We start from the raw sequence: 20,582 nt of genomic DNA on the forward strand, positions 1-20,582 counted from the left end.
CCATACATGTGCACACACTGTCCCAGACAGCAGCGCTCCCCCCACAACTAGCGCAGATTCTTAAAGCTGACACGTTACACTCCAGAGCTATCCCAAACTGTTCACAGATGGTGCAGTCAGATTTTTACACAACCAAGCTACCACTCCAAGTGTGCACAGCTTGTGCGTTCTGACACACGAGACAGCAGAGCTCTCCAATGAAAGTGTACGAATAACGCCCTCTGATAGCCTGGGCGGCACAGCCCTGGCTCACGGGTACAGAGGGGAGGGAGGCTGCCAGGAGGCTGTGAATACACTCTTCGCGAGACACGTCACAGACAGCAGAGCTATCCCTCACGCTTGCACAGATTACTCCAGCCTATGCCCCAGGGGGTCAGCAATATGCTAGGTGAATCATCCGCACGGGTTAGGTTGTAACTAGATACAGTGCACAGTGATGCGTATATTATTAAATATTAATTATTCCATATCGCATATACTGAGAACGGGCGCCCTGTGGCGGAACAGTTGTATGGTATTGCAGCATTTATATATTTGTCAAGTCTTGCGGCGCTGTTACGTACAGAGTAGCCGGATGCCAGGCAGTGGCGCAGCCCCTCCCCCCCCCCCCCCCCCCACATTCTGCTGGGAGAATCCATTCTTCCTTGATTATTTTGGTTTGCAATCTAATTTCTCTGTAAGGCTCCAGCTTAGGCATAGGTCGCAGAAGTCTTTTTTTTGCCTGGAATACTGTTATACATAAACTGTTAAAGCAAGGATGTGGAATAAAGGCCAGAGCTGCCGACTTTAGAACTGGAGAACCAGGTTCGAGTCTCGGCTCAACATCCTGTGATCCTGGGCGAATCACTCAATCTCCCCGTGCCTACCACGAAAGAATGTGTTCTTGTGTAATGTAACTAGTGCTAATGTAAAGCGCTCCCATACCTCGGGTTGAGTTCGCGCTATACATAAAACTAGGGGTGGCCTAAGTTCCCCAAGGACTGCTGGGTCCGTGCCAGATTTTCATGACAACCAGTTACCACACGAGTACCGTCTATATAAATTAAAATGCCATTTATCCTAAGTAACTATCCTGATCCATATCTGTCCCTCCTGGACATACAGTGGACCCCCACTGGTCTATGCACTGGGAGGACCCAGGTCTGCTCCTTGAAACACACAGGTGGAAAGGTGTGTGGACAGCCACAGATCTTTCTTCCAGTGCTTGAAATGGAAAAATAGAAGTGCAGGTACTCTGTACCAGATTGCCTGCTTGTTTCTGAGAAGTGCCGGTACTCTCCAATTATTAGGTCTTTCTTGAGAAGTGCCGGCAATAAAATAAAGCAGTGCCGGTACCCTGTACCGGACAATACCGGCCCATGTAAAGCACTGCTTTCTTCTGCTAATGGAAAGTGCCTATTTTTCACCAAAGTGATGTTCAGTCCGCCCTTCGGCACTTTCTATTAGGTGACAGAAGCGTGCACATTCGGGCTTCGTGCACCTCATTTTCAGAGTGGGGTAAAGATTTCTGGTGCCTGACAGGTCGTGTCATTTTGACACAGTCCTCTCGCTCTTACTGCGGCCATATTTAATATTTTGAGGGGCTGCCTAGGACACTGCCTCTTATTACCTTAATGTATGACCTTTACCCCTACCCTCAGAAAAATGCAAACAAAGTACAAATGTAACTTCTGGAGCACTCACCATGCAGTTATGAAAGGCACATTTCAAGCATCTTGCATTAACTTGGTGCCACCAGTAGGTGGCAACCTAAGGCTCCTGCTCATACCATGGATACCATATTTATTTTAATTGTATTTTTTGAGTTTTACGTAGCGCGGACTTGACCCGGGGGTATCAGAGCACTTCACAGAGTTTGGATAGACGCACAATTTACAAAGAGAGCACAAACACATGTATACGGGGTAGTACAAAGCAAACGGGGAATAGTAGAAGAATAGTAATTTCTGGAGGTAGAGATGTTGTGTTTCTCAGTTGAAGGAGGATAAACTGATCTGATGATTTCAGAGGTAGTGATGGAATGTGAGGCACTTGAGGAAGTGTTTTAAGAGGGAGTGTTCAGATATTTGTTGAGAAGAAATAATTTACGTTTTTACAGACGAAGAGGAATGATTGATTGTCACGTAGCTCCTGGGGTAGGGTATTCCAAATTCTAGGTGCATTCCAGGTGAAGGAATGGGCAAGTGATTTTTCGTTTTTTGAATTTGGGAGGAACCAGGAGTAGATTGTTAGAACTTCACCGGCCTCTTTTGTCCAGTTTTTGAAAGTTTGTTAGCGGGAGAGTTTGATTTCTCTGTATAAAGAGCTTTGTGGGTTATGCAAGCCCTCTGAAAAGGCTTCTTGCTTCATAGGTAGCCAGTTGAGTTGCTTCAGTGTGGGAGTGATGTGATCAAAACTTCCTTCCCGGGAAAGTAGTCTAGCCGCTGCGTTGAGTGTAGACCTCATTGAGATATGGTGGTTCTTTGGTGTGCCTGTGATGGTTGCGTTACTGTAGTCCAGTTTGGAGAGGACTAGGGATTGAACTACCAACTTTGGATCATCAGTGGGGATAAAGGGCTTGATTTTTTTTAGGTGTTTTAGAGTGTAGAGGGCACTTTTTTGTTGAGGCATTAATGTGGTCTTGCATGTTCAGGTCTTTGTCAAGTGTAATCTCTAGATACTTTACAGAGTTAGAGACAGATAGTTTACAGTTTAATGCATCAAGATTCCTGAGCCAGTTGTGAATAGGCTGAGAATTTCCTTTTGTCTGGATCAGGAGAATTCGGATTTGCTGGGGTTGAGTTTTAAATGGTTATCAGTCAGCCAGGATTGTACCTTGATAACTGAGTTGTTCAGGTGGTGGATGTTTTTAATTGACAATATTTTGATGTCGAGTTAAGTGTCGTCTGCATAGAGATGGTACGTGGGCTGACCCGTTTCAAGATGTCTGTGAGGGGTTCCATGTAGAAGTTGAGGACAGGATTGATCCTTGGGGGACTCCTTGTGGGGCCGTAACTGCTTGTGAGGTGGCATTGTTTAGCTTGATTAGGTGAGATGGTTGGTTAAGGTATGAGGCAAACTACTGTAGGACAGTTCTGTTGATTACTGCATGCAGTGAGAGGGTGTTTAGCAGGAAGTTGTGGCTGACCGTATCAAAACCTGCTGAGTGGTCTAGGAGGATTAGGAGGCAGACCTTCCCATCATCAAGAGATCTGTAAATATCATTGATTATGTTCAGGATTGCAGTTTCCGTGCTATAGTTTTTCCTGAAACCAGATTGGAAGGTGTCATGTAAGTTGAATTCATCAATATGGTTGTTTAATTGCGATAGCACACATTTTTCAACAGTTTTGGTGAGGAGAGTGAGGTTACTTATTGGTATATAGTTGTTTAGGTTGTTCGGGTCAGCTTCTGGCTTTTTGCTAAGGGAGGTGACCTGGCCGAGTTTAAGTGAGGCCGGCATAGAGCTGTTGAATAATGAGAAGTTAATGATTTTTGTCCACATAGGGGAATCGATATGTCTAATATTTTTGACTAGAGAAGAAGTAAGAGTATTCGAGAGGTGAGATGATGGTTTTATGCAAGCAAGTATTTTGCTGACCTTTTCTTCCGAGATATTGTCAAACTTGGTCCAGGATGCATTATTTTTTAGTTGTATGTTGTTGTTGTTGGTGTCCTGATTGGTCTTGGGGACAAGTTGAAGGAGATGTTTGTTAGTCAGCGATGAGGTGATGTTATGATCATCTTTGACAGGGGAACAGGCAGAGGTAGGTGGTAGTGGGGAACTGGTGGGGATGAGAGAAAGTTTGATATTTGTTATTTGTTTCTGCAAAGAATTTGGCAAACTCTTTACAGCTCTCTATAGAGGTTACAAATGCATGCTGGGGGAAGATGGAAGCTTGTTGTTTGATAATATTGAAAATGTCTTTAGGTCTGTTTCTAGAGCAGTCTAATTGAGCTCCAATGAAAGATTTCTCTCTGTGGATGTGTTTTTTGTATTTTAGGTGTTCGACTTGGAGGAGGGAGAGATGGTTCATGGAGAGTTGTTGTCTCCAGATTCTTTCAGTCAGTCTAAGTTGTCGTCTTTCCATATTAAGGTCTTTATTGAACCAGGAGCGACAATATTGAGAACATCTGCCATTTTATTGTTGAAGTGGGAGGTGAGGTCATCAGTTGAAATGAGGTCAGGAGTAGGAAAAATGTGGGAAATGATTAGGGATTAAAATTCTGATTGGAGGATTTTGTGTAAATTCTTTGCCCAGTGCTTCGGACGATTAGTTAGGGTTGGGCGCTTTTGTTGGATGTTAATAGGTGTAAATAAGATAAGGTGGTGGTTATTCCAATCCATGGGTAGGATGGAGTGGCGGGATAAGGAATTATATTTGGCAATGATTGCGTCGAGGTTCGAGCATTTGTTATACGTTTACTCTTTGCAGAATTTGTGTAAGGCCATTTGATTCGAGGAGGGTGTAAAAGGCTTATATTGGTGTAGCTTTAGTATCAGTTAAGTGTTAGTTTAAGTCTCCAAGAATAATGTTGGTGGATTCATTCAGGGAGTTTATTAAGTCTCTTAAATCTTCAAATAATTTTTATTTTCTCCTGGGGGGTGCTAGATGGCGTGGAAATTGATAGGATTAGAGCCTTTGGGGGAGAGTTTGACTCCTAGATATTTAAAGGTGGGGTATTTGTTGGTTCGGAAGGGTTTTTGGAACAGGTCAGATTTGTGTATTATAGCAATTTCTCCACCAGTACCGCTGTTCCGGTCACAACAAATGATTGAGAAGTCCGGTGGAGTGAGGAGGTCAATATAGGGGATGAATGGCCATTTATTTAGGATTCAGTCAGAAAGCAGTTGACAATTTCATGTAATAGTACATCTTCTGCAATTTCACCTGCATGCTTGACTGCAGTTAAGGAGCTTGCAGTTTATCTTGGGTGATGTTCTCCATTGAGATTTATCAGGTTGGAGGGAAGAGAGAAGGGCGGGGTTGGGAGGGGCGATAGTTTGTCAGCATCCTACTTGTGCCAATAATGGCCAGAATCGTACAATAGCAGGGTTGTCTGGGAGCATTGTTGTATGAGTTGCTCAGAACTCCTGCTTCTAGCTGTGACATTCCATTAGAGGTTTGCCTTAATTTGAGGTGGTACTGAGTGGAGGGGTTAGTTCACCAAGGGGTAGAGCGAGGAGCGTCAGAGTGCATGATTGTGTCAGGATTAGTGTTTGCCAGAGTTGAGGGGTTAGAGAACAGGATTGAGTGCATCTTGGTGTCAATCCGAATAGAAGCGGTTTCTTCTAATATTAGGTTGATTTTGAGTTCAAGTTGTGAAAGTGTAGGCATAAGTTGGGAGAGAGTTGGATCAGATAGACGAGAATGAGCTTGACTGGAGGTCATCGGGATCTGGGTTGGGAGCTGTAGGAGGAACTAGTCTAATGTAGTCGGAGGTCTGTGAGGAATCAGGTGTAGGGGAAATGAGCCTTAATGGGGGAGATAGCAATTCTTGTAGATTGATCTTAGCTTCTTAGGTTTCCAGGATGGGAAGGGATGCAAAGGGAGAGATATGTGGTTTATGGGAAGTAGGAAGTGAAGAGTTGTGAGCAGAAGGCATGGAGGTGCAAAAAACGAGGTAGTGGCGGTCGAAAATGGCGTCATTCTGTTTGGAGGCTTGTATTAGGATGTTTCCATTTGTGTATCTAGATATGGACAGTTCCCTGACAACGTTTTGGGATGGAGATATAGTAAGTTTGGATCCATATGTGATGTTGATTGTTTTGGTTACGTGCAAGTGTTGTTGGAAGTTTGCTTTCCTATTTGCCGGCTTCTTGGAGAAGAAGTTAAAGTCCATTTTAAGGCCTCCGTTCGTCGTACTGTGATACATGTCTATTATTAAAGGTTTGGGGTGTTCTTTGAGGAGTTTGGGCTTGTATCTTTTTACAGCATGTTCGGAGACGTTAGGAGAGAAAATTATTAGGTAGTAATTGGGACCATATCTTTCCAAGACGTTGCAATGTGAGGCCTTAGGGGAGTGCGGGGGTGTGGAATCATGATCAAGGAGGGATGAAGAAGATAGGTGGGGTGAATCTTATTTGGGTGGGTTTGTATATGATTGGTAATATCGGAAAAATGGTAAGATTTAAGGGCTGATAGAAAATCCCGTAGTTGATTTAAGTGGGTGGGTTTAATTACAGCCGATCTCTGAACATACAAGATTCAGAAAGTTTGTGCAAGAAATTTGCAGTTGAAAGTTATTCCACTAGGTGGAGCTCGTATGCTGGGGCTATGGTGTAGATAACAAGGGGCGAGTGACCATGTAGTATTCAAGTTTCAGAACGTTTGTCCAAAAAAGAAAAAAAAAGTTGCAGTTGAGTGCCGCTAGGTGGAGCTCCTATGCTGGGGCTAGCATGTAAACCTGTTACTTGATTTAATAAGAGTGTAGGTCATGGCTTGTTTAAAGTCCTTTCTTTGTTTCAGTGAGCTTTTTTTCCGTTTCAGCAGCTTGTTCGGGGGAGGATGAAAGGGTTAAGAGGAAGATGGCCGCCGAGTGCTCAGAACACATGTGAAAAGTTGCAGCCACAACAGAATCACCAGGTCACGATCACCAAACCAGGCGGCAAGTGACCGCTTTAACCAGCCCAAAAATGCTAGTGTTTCAATTATGAGTCCAGCCCACACATTACAGGCAATCAGGGTGTCATGTGATTCCAGATAATGACATGGGCTGGCTCCATGAGTGAGGGGGGCATGTGGTCGACACAATATTAAGTTGCCTCATTAATTTCCAATTCAGCATGCAACAAATAGAGGCAATTCTCTGTCACACCACCCAAGGTGCTCTGATCGGCCAGGTAGCCCATGCCCCATGGCAGGAGCACGGGACCCAGCAGGCTGAGACAAGGGCAGCTGGCAGTGAGTGCCGCAGAAGGATGTGGCAGCCCCAGTGCCGCAGCTGGCTCCGATCGCGCAGGCCCGGCTGCTGCAACACAAAGCAGTGGGGCCGACTGGGTGAGGCTTCGGGTCACCGCTTGTCAGGGCTCCAGCACCGAAGGTCGCAATGGAGCAGCAGGGCCAACCTGGAGAGAGTTCAGGTCACTGCTTGTTGGGGAGCGTGCGGTGGGTGCGGGCTGCCCCGGGTGTCATCACTGAGTAGGGTGACAAAATGGCAAAACTATGTGTTTTAAACACAAATTTTTGCCATTTTGTCAAGCCGGGGGTGACAAGAAATTTTCCGCACTGGGTACCACCTGACCTTGCTACGCCACTGGGGAGCGAGGGGTTAGCGACTGCAGGGAAACATTGCTCACAGAGAGGGGTTCTCCATACTGCCTCTTCCAGGTATCTTCAGGACTGCCTTTTCCTTGGACACAGTATCACCTGTGGGCGCGGCCCTCACCCAGCGGGTTTAGGAGCTGTACAATACCACAGGTCTTTTCTGTCAGAAGCGGGCATAGTATCCTACAATACCATAGCCCTCTTTTGTCAGAAGCCAGTGGAAGGGTGTAGGGTGGTGTAGACATCTTCACTACCTCTTTGCACTCTTCCAGCAGATGGTCTGTCCAGCACTGTGCACTTCTTTGGCACTGCCTCATTCTTCTGCCCCAAGCCGGTACAGTAGAGTACAATATATTAAACCTGTTTCATACTTCCCATTGTCAGATTACCCCATTAGTGCAGACACCTTTGGTATTCGACCACTATTCTAGCCATATAGAGTCTTGGTGTGTCCATCAGCATAGGCACCTTTGGCAATCTCCTAATCTTCTTTCAGAAGCTGGTATTGAAATGTACAGTACCATAGACATCTTCTGTACTATTCTAGTATTCTGCAATACACCATTATTAGTGTGTACACTATTATGGTCCTCGTAGGGATTCATCACTCCAGAATTGTGCCTGAAGTTGTCGTTGATATGTACATTTCTGTAGTCCTCTTCGGTTACTCGCCTGCTCTTCCGGCAGAGGTTGGTTTGGTGGGTAAAGTTCTGTGGCTCTCTTTAGTACTCCCCCACTCTTGTGGCAGAAGCAGGCATTGGTAATCACACACGTTTGTGGCAGAGCTTGATATTGGAGAGAACAGTTTCATATTCCTAATAGGTACAAACCCACTCTTGTGGATGAAGCTGGCATTGATGTGTACAGTTCTGTAGTCTTCTTCGGTAGTCACCCACTCTTATGACTTATGACAGATCTTGGTATTTGTCAACAGCCCCTTTCGATAAACACCCATTGTTCTGTCAGAAGTTGGGATTACTACATACACTTGTATAGTACTCAACAGTACTTACCTGCTCTTTAGGCAGTGGTTGGTATTGGTGTGTACAGTTCTTCCATACCCACCCACTGTTCTGCAGAACAAGATATTGATGTGTGCAGTCCTGTAGTCCTCTTTGGTAACCACCCATTTTAATGGCAGAACCTGGTGTTGGTCAGTGCAGTTTTATAGACTTCTTATGTGCTCAATCTTTCTTCTGACAGAAGTTGAATTGGTCAATCCAGTTCTATAGGCCTCTTTTGAACTCACCCTTTCTTCTGGCAGAAGTTCTATTTGTGTACAACTCTATAAATCTCTTCTGCACTCACCCTTTCATCTGGCAGATGTTCTATTGGGGTACAGTTCTAAAGGCTTCTTCTGTACTCCTTCTTTCTTCTGGCAGAAGTTGTACTTGTGTAGAGTTCTATAGACCTCTTCTGTATTCACCCTTTCTTCTGGCAGAAGTTGTATTGGTGTACAGTTCTATAGATCTCTTCTGTACTCACCCTTTCTTCTTGCATAAGCTGTATTTGTGTACAACTCTATATATCTCTTCTGCACTCACCCTTTCATCTGGCAGATGTTCTATGGGTGTACAGTTCTATAGGCCTCTTCTGTACTTACCCTTTCTTCTGGCATACGTTGTATTGGTGTACAGTTCTAGAGGCCTCTTCAGTTCTCCATCTTTCTTCTGGCAGAAGTTGTATTGGTGTACAGTTCTATAGATCTCTTCTCTACTCACCCTTTCTTCTGACAGACGTTGTATTGATTGATGTACAGTTCTATAGGCCTCTTCTGTACTCCGTCTTTTTTCTGGCAGAAGTTGTGTTGGTGTATAGTTCTATAGATCTCTTCTGCACTCACCCATTCTCCTGATAAAAGTTGTATTGATTTATGTACAGTTCTATAGGCCCCTTCTGTACTCACCCTTACTTTTGGAAGAAGTTGTATTGGTGGACAGTTCTGTAGGCCTATTCTGTATTCCTTCTTTCTTCTGGCAGAAGTTGTATTGGTGAACAGTTCTATAGGCCTCTTCTGTACTCCTTGTTTCTTATGGCAGAAGTTGTATTGGTGAACAGTTCTATAGGCCTCTTCTGTACTCCTTGTTTCTTATGGCAGAAGTTGTATTGGTGAACAGTTCTATAGGCCTCTTCTGTACTCCTTGTTTCTTATGGCAGAAGTTGTATTGGTGTGCAGATCTATAAGCCTCTTCTGTACTCCTTGTTTCTTCTGGCAGACGTTATAGTGGTGCACTGTTCCATAGATCTCTTCTTTGCTCTCCCTGTCTTCTGGTGAAAGTTTTATTGTTATGCAGTTCTATAGACCTCTTCTGTACTCACCCTTTCTTCAGGCAGAAGTTGTATTGGTGTACAGTTCTATATGCCTCTCTTGTACTTTGTCTTTCTTCTGGCAGAAGTTGTATTGTTGTACAGTTTTATAGGCCTCTTCTATACTCACCCTTTCTTCTGGCAGAAGTTGTATTGGTGTACAGTTCTATAGACCTATTTTGTACTCACCCTTTCTTCTGGCAGAAGTTGTATTGGCGTACACTTCTATAGGCCTCTTCTGGACTCACCCTTTCTTCTGGCAGAAGTTGCATTGGTGTACAGTTCTACAGACCTCTTCTGCACTTCTTCTTTCTTCTGGCAGAAGTTGTATTGGTGTAAAGTTCTATAGACCTCTTGTGTATGCACCCTTTCTTCTGGCAGAAGTTGTATTGGTGTACAGTTCTATATGCCTCTCTTGTACTCCGTCTTTCTTCTGGCAGAAGTTGTATTTTTGTACAGTTTTATAGGCCTCTTCTATACTCACCCTTTCTTCTGGCAGAAGTTGTATTGGTGTACAGTTCTATAGACCTATTTTGTACTCACCCTTTCTTCTGGCAGAAGTTGTATTGGTGTACAGTTCTATAGGCCTCTTCTGGACTCACCCTTTCTTCTGGCAGAAGTTGTATTTTTGTACAGTTTTATAGGCCTCTTCTATACTCACCCTTTCTTCTGGCAGAAGTTGTATTGGTGTACAGTTCTATAGACCTATTTTGTACTCACCCTTTCTTCTGGCAGAAGTTGTATTGGTGTACAGTTCTATAGGCCTCTTCTGGACTCACCCTTTCTTCTGGCAGAAGTTGTATGGGCGTACAGTCCTATAGGCCTCTTCTTTACTATCACTTTCTTCTGGCAGAAGTTGCATTGGTGTACAGTTCTACAGACCTCTTCTGCACTTCTTCTTTCTTCTGGCAGAAGTTGTATTGGTGTAAAGTTCTATAGACCTCTTGTGTATGCAGCCTTTCTTCTGGCAGAAGTTGTATTGGTGTAAGGTTCTATAGGCCTCTTCAATACTAGCCCACGTTTGTGACAGCAGTTGTTACTGGTGTACAATCCTGTAGTCTGCTTCAATAGTCTCCCGCTCTTCTGGCAAATGTTGTTCTTGGTGTGTACAAATCTGTACTCCTCTTTGGGACTCTTGTAGCATAAGCTGGAATTGGAGCGTACAACTTTTCAACACAGATAAAGAAGCTGGCGGGGACCTGCTTTGGCATCTTGAAGGCCTTGAGGAAATTTCTGCCACCTCTCCCTAGACCTGCCAAAGAAACGGTGGTCCGGGCTATGATATTGTCCCATCTGCACTAAGCGAATGCGCTCTTTGTGGGTATCCCTGGCTACCTCCTCAAGAAACTGCAAGTAGTCCAAAACTCGGCAGCCAGACTTCTTCTGGGCTTGTCAAATAGGAGTTGTGTGGGTACACACCTGCACTCCCTGCACTGGCTCCCAGTGGAGTCTTGGATAAAATTCAAAATGCTGACCATTGCCCATAAGGCCCTATATGGTCTTGGTCCCGTCTACCTACAAAAGAGATTTGCTTTTTAAACACCAGCGAGACAGCTGCGTTCCTCCTCTCAGTTTTTAATGCAGACCCCCAGATTTAACTGCCAAAGGCTGGGCGGGTGCTCATTTGTCAGGTCAGCTGCTCTAGCCTGGAACCTACTGCCGCCGTCATTGCGCTGCCTTTAGGACCTTACAATCTTTAAGAAAAAACTAAAAACCCTTCTCTTTTAGCTACTCCCAGGTCCTTGCCTCCTTTTTCCATTGCTCGCGCCGGGACACTCTGTTGAGTAGCTGTGCGCGCTATAAATAAATATAACATAACATAACATAACAATAGTGAAGGTGTAGTTGGCACTAATATATTCTTTTGGCAGAAGCCTTGTATCAGCGCTTCTATAGACCTCACCACTCTTCTGGGTGAAGTTAGTTTTGGTGTCCAGATCTTTAGTCCTCTGCACACTTCACCTACTCATCTGGTAGAAGTTGGCATTTGTGTATATACTTCTGTAGCCCACTTTGGTAAGCACTATGCATTCTCCTAGAAAGCGTTGGAATTGGGTTCCAATTCTCCAGTTCCCTTCGGTACTCCCCACCTATTCTGAAGTTGGTATTAGTGTGTAGAATTTAATAGTCTTCTTTGGTACTCACCCACTCTACTCGCAGATGCCTGTATTGGTGTCTACAAGTTTGTAAACCACCTCGGTACTCACCCTGTCTTCTGGCAGATGTCTGTATCAGTGTCTACACGTTTGCAGTCCTTTTTGATACTTACCCACTCTTCTAGCAGATACCTGTGTCTACAGGTTAGTAGTCCACTTCTATACTCATCCACTCTTCTGTCAGAAGTCTGTATTAGTGTATACAAGTTTGCAGTCCTCTTTGGTCCTCACCCGCTCTTCTGGAGGATGCCTGCTTTGGTGTCTACACGTTTGTAGTCCTCTTAGGTATTCACCCACTCTTCTGGCAGATACCTGTACTGATGTCTACAAGTTTGCAGTCCTCTTTGGTCCTCACCCACTCTTCTAGAAGATGCCTCTATTGGTGTCTACAGGTTTGCAGTCCTCTGTGATCCTCACCCACTCTTCTGGCAGATGCCTGTACTGGTGTCTACAATTTTGCAGTCCACTTCTGCACTCACCCACTCTTCTGACAGATGCCTGTATTGGTGTCTGCAAGCTTGCAGTCCTCTTCGGTCCTCACCCACTCTTCTGGCAGATGCCTGTACTGATGTCAACAAGTTTGTAGTCCACTTCGATATTCACCCACTCTTCTGGCAGATGCCTGTATTGATGTCTACAAGTTTACAGTCCTCTTTGGTCCTCACCCACTCTTCTAGAAGATGCCTCTATTGGTGTCTACAGGTTTGCAGTCCTCTGTGATCCTCACCCACTCTTCTGGCAGATGCCTGTACTGGTGTCTACAATTTTGCAGTCCACTTCTGCACTCACCCACTCTTCTGACAGATGCCTGTATTGGTGTCTGCAAGCTTGCAGTCCTCTTCGGTCCTCACCCACTCTTCTGGCAGATGCCTGTACTGATGTCAACAAGTTTGCAGTCCTCTTTGGTTCTCACCCACTCTTCTAGAAGATGCCTCTATTGGTGTCTACAGGTTTGCAGTCCTCTGTGATCCTCACCCACTCTTCTGACAGATGCCTGTACTGGTGTCTACAATTTTGCAGTCCACTTCTGCACTCACCCACTCTTCTGACAGATGCCTGTATTGGTGTCTGCAAGCTTGCAGTCCTCTTCGGTCCTCACCCACTCTTCTGGCAGATGCCTGTACTGATGTCAACAAGTTTGTAGTCCACTTCGATATTCACCCACTCTTCTGGCAGATGCCTGTATTGATGTCTACAAGTTTACAGTCCTCTTTGGTCCTCACCCACTCTTCTAGAAGATGCCTCTATTGGTGTCTACAGGTTTGCCGTCCACTTCTGCACTCACCCACTCTTCTGACAGATGCCTGTACTGGTGTCTACAAGTTTGCAGTCCACTTCTGCACTCACCCACTCTTCTGACAGATGCCTGTACTGGTGTCTACAAGTTTGCAGTCCACTTCGGCACTCACCCACTCTTCTGACAGATGCCTGTATTGGTGTCTGCAAGCTTGCAGTCCTTTTCGGTCCTCACCCACTCTTCTGGCAGATGCCTGTACTGATGTCTACAAGTTTGCAGTCCTCTTTGGTTCTCACCCACTCTTCTAGAAGATGCCTCTATTGGTGTCTACAGGTTTGCCGTCCACTTCTGCACTCACCCACTCTTCTGACAGATGCCTGTACTGGTGTCTACAAGTTTGCAGTCCACTTCTGCACTCACCCACTCTTCTGACAGATGCCTGTACTGGTGTCTACAAGTTTGCAGTCCACTTCGGCACTCACCCACTCTTCTGACAGATGCCTGTACTGATGTCTACAAGTTTGCAGTCCTCTTTGGTCCTCACCCACTCTTCTGGAAGATGCCTCTATTGGTGTGTACAAGTTTGTAGTCCTGTTCGGTCTTCACCCATTTTTCTGGCAGATGCCCGAAGCTGGCACAGAGGCATATCATTCTATAGTCTTCTCATGCACTCACACACTCTTCCTGCAGAAGCTGGCATTGGTTTGCACTTTTGAAGTCTTCTCAAGAACCCACCAGCTCTTCTGGCAGAAATTGAAATCGATATACATTATTATGTGACCCCCTATGGTACCCATGCATTCTCTAGCAAAGCTGGGATTGGTGTGTACTATTCTGTAATTCTCTTTGGTACTCACCAATCTTCTATCACAAGCCGGTAATAGGGTGTACAACTCTGTAGTCCTCTTTGGTACCCAGGCACTCTCTAGCACAGGGATACAGAAAGTACGGCTCGCGCTGCTTGTGACCTTTACATGCAGCCACCTGATGAACAGCAGCACTGGGCTGCTGTTCACTTGATGGAGAGGGGACATTCAGAAAGCTATGAAATAAGCATACTTTATTTACACTTTAACTAAGTGGCCTAGGCAACTTATCTTTAAGAACATCTTCAGTTTTAAAGACATCTTGCACTAAACATGTAAAAACTTGATAAACTCTCTGCTAGCTGTATTTTATTAACACGCATGAGTGTTTTACCTTACTAGACCAGATTATAGCCCTTAGATAACAAAGAGAGTAATCTAGAATTGAGTATTATGCCACGACGATTTAGTATAGAGGAAACTATCCAGGCACTACAAGCCATTAAAGCGGGCAAAGCTCCAGGACCGGACAAGATTCCTGGAGATTTATTTAAACATGACGTAGAAGTATGGGGGCCATACATAATTTTTTAATGTAATTCTATAGTGGCTAGAACACGGATGTATGACATTACAACGCATGCTTTTACATCGCATGCTTTTACAACACGGTTTTTACAACGCATGCCATTACAACGCATAGCGCTTTTAGGCGCTGGATAGTGAATTGTTTAATTTACCATTCCAACTCCAGTCCCCGTGGATAGTAGGGAAGGTGTTGGATAGTACATTAAACCTATTCCCTATCCTAGAGCGCCCCCCCAGCACAATGCGTTGTAATGGTTTGCGTTGTAAAAGTTGCGTCGTAAAGGCACTGCGTGGTAAAAGTTGCGTTGTAAAGGTTGTTTACCCTGGAACACCAATCCCTGACAGTTGGAAAGGGGCAGAAATTGTAACGATTTTCAAAAAAGGGGATTGTTACGATCCGGGCAATTATCGCCCAATTAGTTTAATTGACCTTTTACAGAAGGTTTTTGCCAGACATATTTTAAATAGACTCACAGAATGGATGGAGGGGACGTAGATATTGTCTAAATACCAAGCTGGGTTTAGACCAAAAATTAGTACGGTGGACCAAGTGTTCAGATTCACATGCATCTGCTGGAAGTATATTAACATAAGGAAGGGCAGTTTGTACGTGGCATTTATAGACTTGAGGGCCGCCTTTGACCTCGTTCCACGGAATATTCTGTGGATCACATTAAGAGATATGGGGGTCCCTTGCGAGCTACTCAAAGAATTTATCAGATTACACACAGGGAATTATGCTAAAGTCAGATGGGGGAAGGGAGGCAAACTTTCAAAGCCCATACCGGTGAGTCGTGTAATACGTCAAGGCTGTGTGCTGGTGCCTACGCTCTTTTCACTATATGCTAATGATATACCTGTTTACCTAAGGGACTGCGATCATGACTCCCAGAAGCTAGGAGATGAGGCGATTACGGCATTACTCTTTGCCGACGATACAATCCTCATCTCACAGACTCCGAAGGGTCTTCAAAATCTGGTCAATTCATTTTATGGTTACTGTGTAAAGAAGGGGTTGGAAATAAACTCATCTAAAACAAAATATATGTCCATAAACCCGCAAAAGTCCTTTAGAAAGAATTTGGCTCTAAATAACCAAAAATTGGAATACATGGGGAGTTTCAATTACTTAGGCATTATGTTGGATAGTAACCTTTTATGGAAGGGACATCTAGCAAAAAGCAAGTTATCCTTTAAGCAGAATTCGATGCCCATCCTAAAAGTGCACGGAGCTAGTTATTCTAAAGCCATTACACCGGCACTTGAAGTATTTAAGGCAAAGGCCCAATCAGCTGCACTTTACGGTGCCTAGGTTTGGGGACATCACTGTAAACGCAACTTTGAAAAGGAAGAAAACAATTTTTTGCGCAGATTACTTAAACTACCAACTAGAACCCCCCTAATTCCAATGTTTTTGGATTTGGATCTTAAACGGACAGATTACCAAGCAGCTCTTAGACCATTGCTGTATTGGGTAAGGTTATGGACAACCCCGGAGTTGTGTAACTATAAAAATGGTCTGATAGAAATTATCCAGATTGATGAATACAAGAAAATCGCCTGGTTAAAACATGTTTCCCTTTGGTGTACCAGGTTAGGGCTGTCCCATTTTTGGGACGAACCCCAGAATATGACACTGGTGTGTAAAACGCTTTTAAAGTCTACTTATTGGTCCTACGTCAATGATGAGCTATCCCATAGTTCATCTATTGGCAGATTGACTCAGGAATTTATGATAATAAAAGATAAAGCTGCATTCGAACCATTTATGGATGAGATAGGACCACCATTAGCAAAAACCTTATATTTGCAATTTAGATATGGGGTATTACAGATAAATGCTAAAACATGCAATTGGGGAGGTAAGAATGATAATGGCCACTGTTCCCTCTGCTCATTAAAGGCAAAGGATGACGATACCCATTTACTGCTTTTTTGTCCAGCATATACATCACCTAGGCACCGTTGGATTAGACCCCTTTGTTAAAATATGGGTGTCAGGTCATACAAAGAGGCAGAGCGTATCATTAAGTCTAATACCTCACAACTGGTAGTTTTTTCCATAAGTAGGTTTCTGTTTAATGTGTATCTCATCAGGAAACGGCTTGGATACAAGCTGTAAATCAACATTGGAGCCCGTAGCCCTCTCCATTCAGCATTAGCCAATTCAGAACGCACTGAGTTCATCTTTTGTTAAATGTGTGGTTTTGAAGGTTTTAAACTTTGGTTTTTAGTCTGGCTTTTTAACCATGGAAAAAACCTTTTTACTTAAATGATTTAGATTATAACGCAGTATTGTAAATTTACCCGTTTTGAATCAATTGTTACTTAGGCTCATTCTATTAATTGCCACCTGTATATGTGATTAATTCTGTTTTAACCAAGAAGCAATTCATTTGTCAGGTGCACCTTGTGTGTAGCCTTGTTTGTTATATCTTTGGAACAACATTATATTTTATTAAATAAAACACAACAGAATGTTTGATATAGCACACATCCTGAACTCATGTATTTCAAGGGGCTCTCTTATGTAGTAATGTAGAAAAAGGAGGCAAAGTGCAGTTAACCAATTGTCGAGGATCACAGAATTTGGTGAATGAGGGGAAGCCAGGACTGATGCCATGTTTTCTGATTTTACATTTAGCAGTTCAGTCACCAGATGAGTATCTCTTTCCCTCTCACATTTTACATTATTAGTTAATGCTTTGTCTTTAATTCTTGCTGCATGAGAATCGAGTGGCAGTGGCAGACAAAAGTCAAATGAAGTCTCGATTTGTTGTCCACACCATGCATCTGCTTTGCTTCCTCGTACGCCCACCTTTTATCGCTCTGACCCGCACCATGCTGTCATCGGTGCGACCCTTGGGCATGCCACAGACCGTACTTTGTGGTCCCCATGGAAATGTTTCGAGTACCCATGCTCTAGCAGAAGCCGTCAGTGGTGTGTACTAATCAGTAAATCTCTATGGTACTCGCCCACTCTTCCGGCAGGACTTTTTGGTGTGCACAGTTCCGTAGTCATCACTGATACTCACTGACTCTTCTGGAGAGGTTGGTATTGATGTGTAGAATTCCATAGTCCTCTTCGTAACTCACCCATTGTTCGGACAGAAGATGGCATTAGAGAGTACAATTCCTTCATCCTCTCTAGTACTCTTCTGCCACTCTTTTAGAAGCTGGCATTGATGAGTACGCTTTTGCAATCTTCTCCAGTACCCATCCACTCTTCTTGCAGAAGTTAGTATTCGTGTGTACAATTCCTTAGTCCTCTCCTGGCACTCACCTACTCTTCTGGCAGAAGTTTGTATTGGTATGAACACTTCTGTATTTCTCTTTGATACTCAGCCACTCTTCTGGCACCAGTTGGTATTGGTATGTACAAATATCAAGGTTACCTCCTCACCAGGACACTGCCTCGCCGCGGCTCCATGGAACCAGTGTCCTGGTGAGGAGTGTCCTGGTGAGAAGGTAACCTTGATATTTGTGTGACTATAGGTACCCCTTCCCTCCCATTTTAAAGGCTCATGGGGCATTATCTGGGCGATATAAGAAACCCATTTAGCAATATTCCTACTGGGGTATAGTATACTGTGCATGTTAAATTTATGTGCACCACTTATTAAGGATTATATGTAAATACACAGTTGTTTTGATTTGAGTGTAGAAGGGATCTCTTCTAGGTCCTGATGAGAAGCCAGGGCAGCGCTTCGAAACATGTGGACACAGGAGACACTGCTCATTAAAGCATAGTATCTCCATCTCATGCCCAACTTTTAATGATACCAGCTCGAAAGAACATTACCATTTATTTTTTCCACTGAGCCAGGTATTTTAAAAATGTTCACCATTCACCATTCACTCACTCCTGACCCTTCCACTCACGCTCCTACACCACACATAGTATTGTTTTTCATAACCAGTGCTCCCACTTAGTCGTAGGTCGTAGCACGCCCCGTCCCGCAGCGGGGCGGGAAGACCCCGATGATGACGCATGCCACTGAGGGTCCGTTTGGTGGGTGAGGGGTATTTAAACAAAGCTGTGTGCTTTCCATCATTGTAGGAGACACATATAGTCTGGAGAAACACTTCTATACTTTCCCATAAGGGTGGATCCCTTTGTTTTTTGACAATATAACTTGAGGAGGAAGTATCCACCTCTTCTGCTCTTTTAAGCATTACCTCTTCACTCCCTTCTTGTGTTACTTTGATACATCTTTTGCATGCCTGCTCTGATGGAAGCCAAGGCTTGGCCTACGTTTTGTAAACAGGTCCACTGGAATGATGCTGGAGTGGGGGATCAAATGACTGGGCAGCTTGAATCAATGATGCTTCAAGGGAGAGGCAAGCCATGTGGGACATATGTTTTTCATCGACAATTCATTATTCACACATATGAACGTGGCCTCACTGAGTGAAAGAGTTAGACTACAATACATACATTATTGTGTTCAGAAGAACACCCACCTGGATGTGCACTCTTGTGATAACTGATGTGCCTCTTTTCTTCTGTGCAAAGCAGCTGGTTTTAAAGGTTTCCCTGGACCTCAGGGTCTGGTCTACACTGTGTGCATACCACAGGGTTCCTGAATTCCAATAAGAATCCCCCATCCAGACCAGCACTCCCCAAATGAAAGTATCTCACCAGGACCCACTTCACACGCAAGACACTGGACTCTAAGATGTCCACAACTGTTGTGTAATTTGATGCTTTGACGTCCCTGCAAAATGTATCTATGCATGTATTTTCCTTTCCTGCTAAAGATTATGCACCTCCTTCATGCTCAAAAACCTCATTTAGCAGGTGAGAGGCGATCCCTTGAGTTGTGCAAAGACTTGCATTCCATTTCCTTGGCACTAACAGATTTGTTTGGGGGTAAGTAAGCAATAAAAGGTCAGAAACTTGGTACATGTGTCTCTTCTTTGGTAAAAGCTGATGCTGGGTGGACACGCCTTCGACCTGATTGGCACGCCCTCGTGTTCCATACTCGCTGGTGTAGGGTGGCACTGGTGTGGGGGTACCACTGGCCTGTCCCGGGCTCTGCTGTTCCCTGGCACTAGGAGATTAAGGGCTCCCTCCTTTCAGGTGAGCCCTCTGCCACAGTGAACCAAGCTCACCCCGCTTCACCACAGTATGCAGGGGTTCTGAAGGGGGGAGGAGGAATTGAGGGCCAGTCCTATTTGTTGCACTCCCCACACTGCTTATCAACTGGATAGAAAGTGGGCAGGGGTTCAACCCCTCGGATGAGGGGCCCCAGCATCACAGCTGCCGATGGGGTGACCACTTCACTCCAGGTCATTACAGGCACCTGTTCCGGGCCTACATCTTTGTGCGATAGCCTAATGCATTATGGGTGTTGTAGTCTGGGATTGCTTCCATGGAACGAAACAGGCTATTACACGTGAAAACAATGATTTGTAGGTGAAACTTTCAGGGCTGGAAACAGTCACCTAATGAACGAGGAGTGAGCTCCCTCCTGATGACCGATAGAGGGGTTCACTGCGGGGGGTCAGAAATGCATACATTGAGAACTCGGTGGGCTTGACTTCGCATAAAGCAGTGCTTTAAATGGAAATATATGAGTGCATGTACTCACTTTTCAGGGTACCTGTTTTCTCCTGAGAAGTGCCGGTACTCTCCCCTTAAACGGATGGAAGCAGTGCTGACAAGTTCAGCTACTCCCCATTTCAAATGGAAGAAGTGCAGATGCTCAGTACCGGACAGCCCCTGCCCATTTAAAGCACAGCATAACAGCGACAGTGGGGCTCAGCAGAGGAGGCAGTCCGCGCGAACTCACGCCTCCCCAGAGCCAGAATGGCTCTACGAGTGATCCTGGGCACGTCACTCCATCTTCCTGGCACGGGTTGAGTAGAATCAACGTCGCCTCGGTCGGTAATGAGGACTTGGCACCATGAGCGCGACATCTTACGAAAACAATGTGACTGATTAGCGCGAGTGACTGGGCTGCTGGCAGCCTGGCCGCGTGCTCGTGCCGCCTCCAGAACTGGCGCCGGATGTGTACCCGCTGTCCCCCTGGCACGGGATGCATGGGGCTCGTCTGCGAGGGGGGCGCCTCGGTACTGGCGATGATAACAGTGTATTCGTACGGCAACAACAACTCCAGCAGCCTGAACGAGCTGCTCCCGGGCCTGCAGCTCGAAGACTGTTAACCAATGGGTCCACGAGGGAAGCGCCTAGAGGACAGACAAATCAGTCACTTGGCGCTGCAAGCACAATATTGTT

The sequence above is a fragment of the Lissotriton helveticus genome, chromosome 12 (genome assembly GCF_964261635.1).
Source record: "Lissotriton helveticus chromosome 12, aLisHel1.1, whole genome shotgun sequence".
NCBI lineage: Eukaryota > Metazoa > Chordata > Amphibia > Caudata > Salamandridae > Lissotriton > Lissotriton helveticus.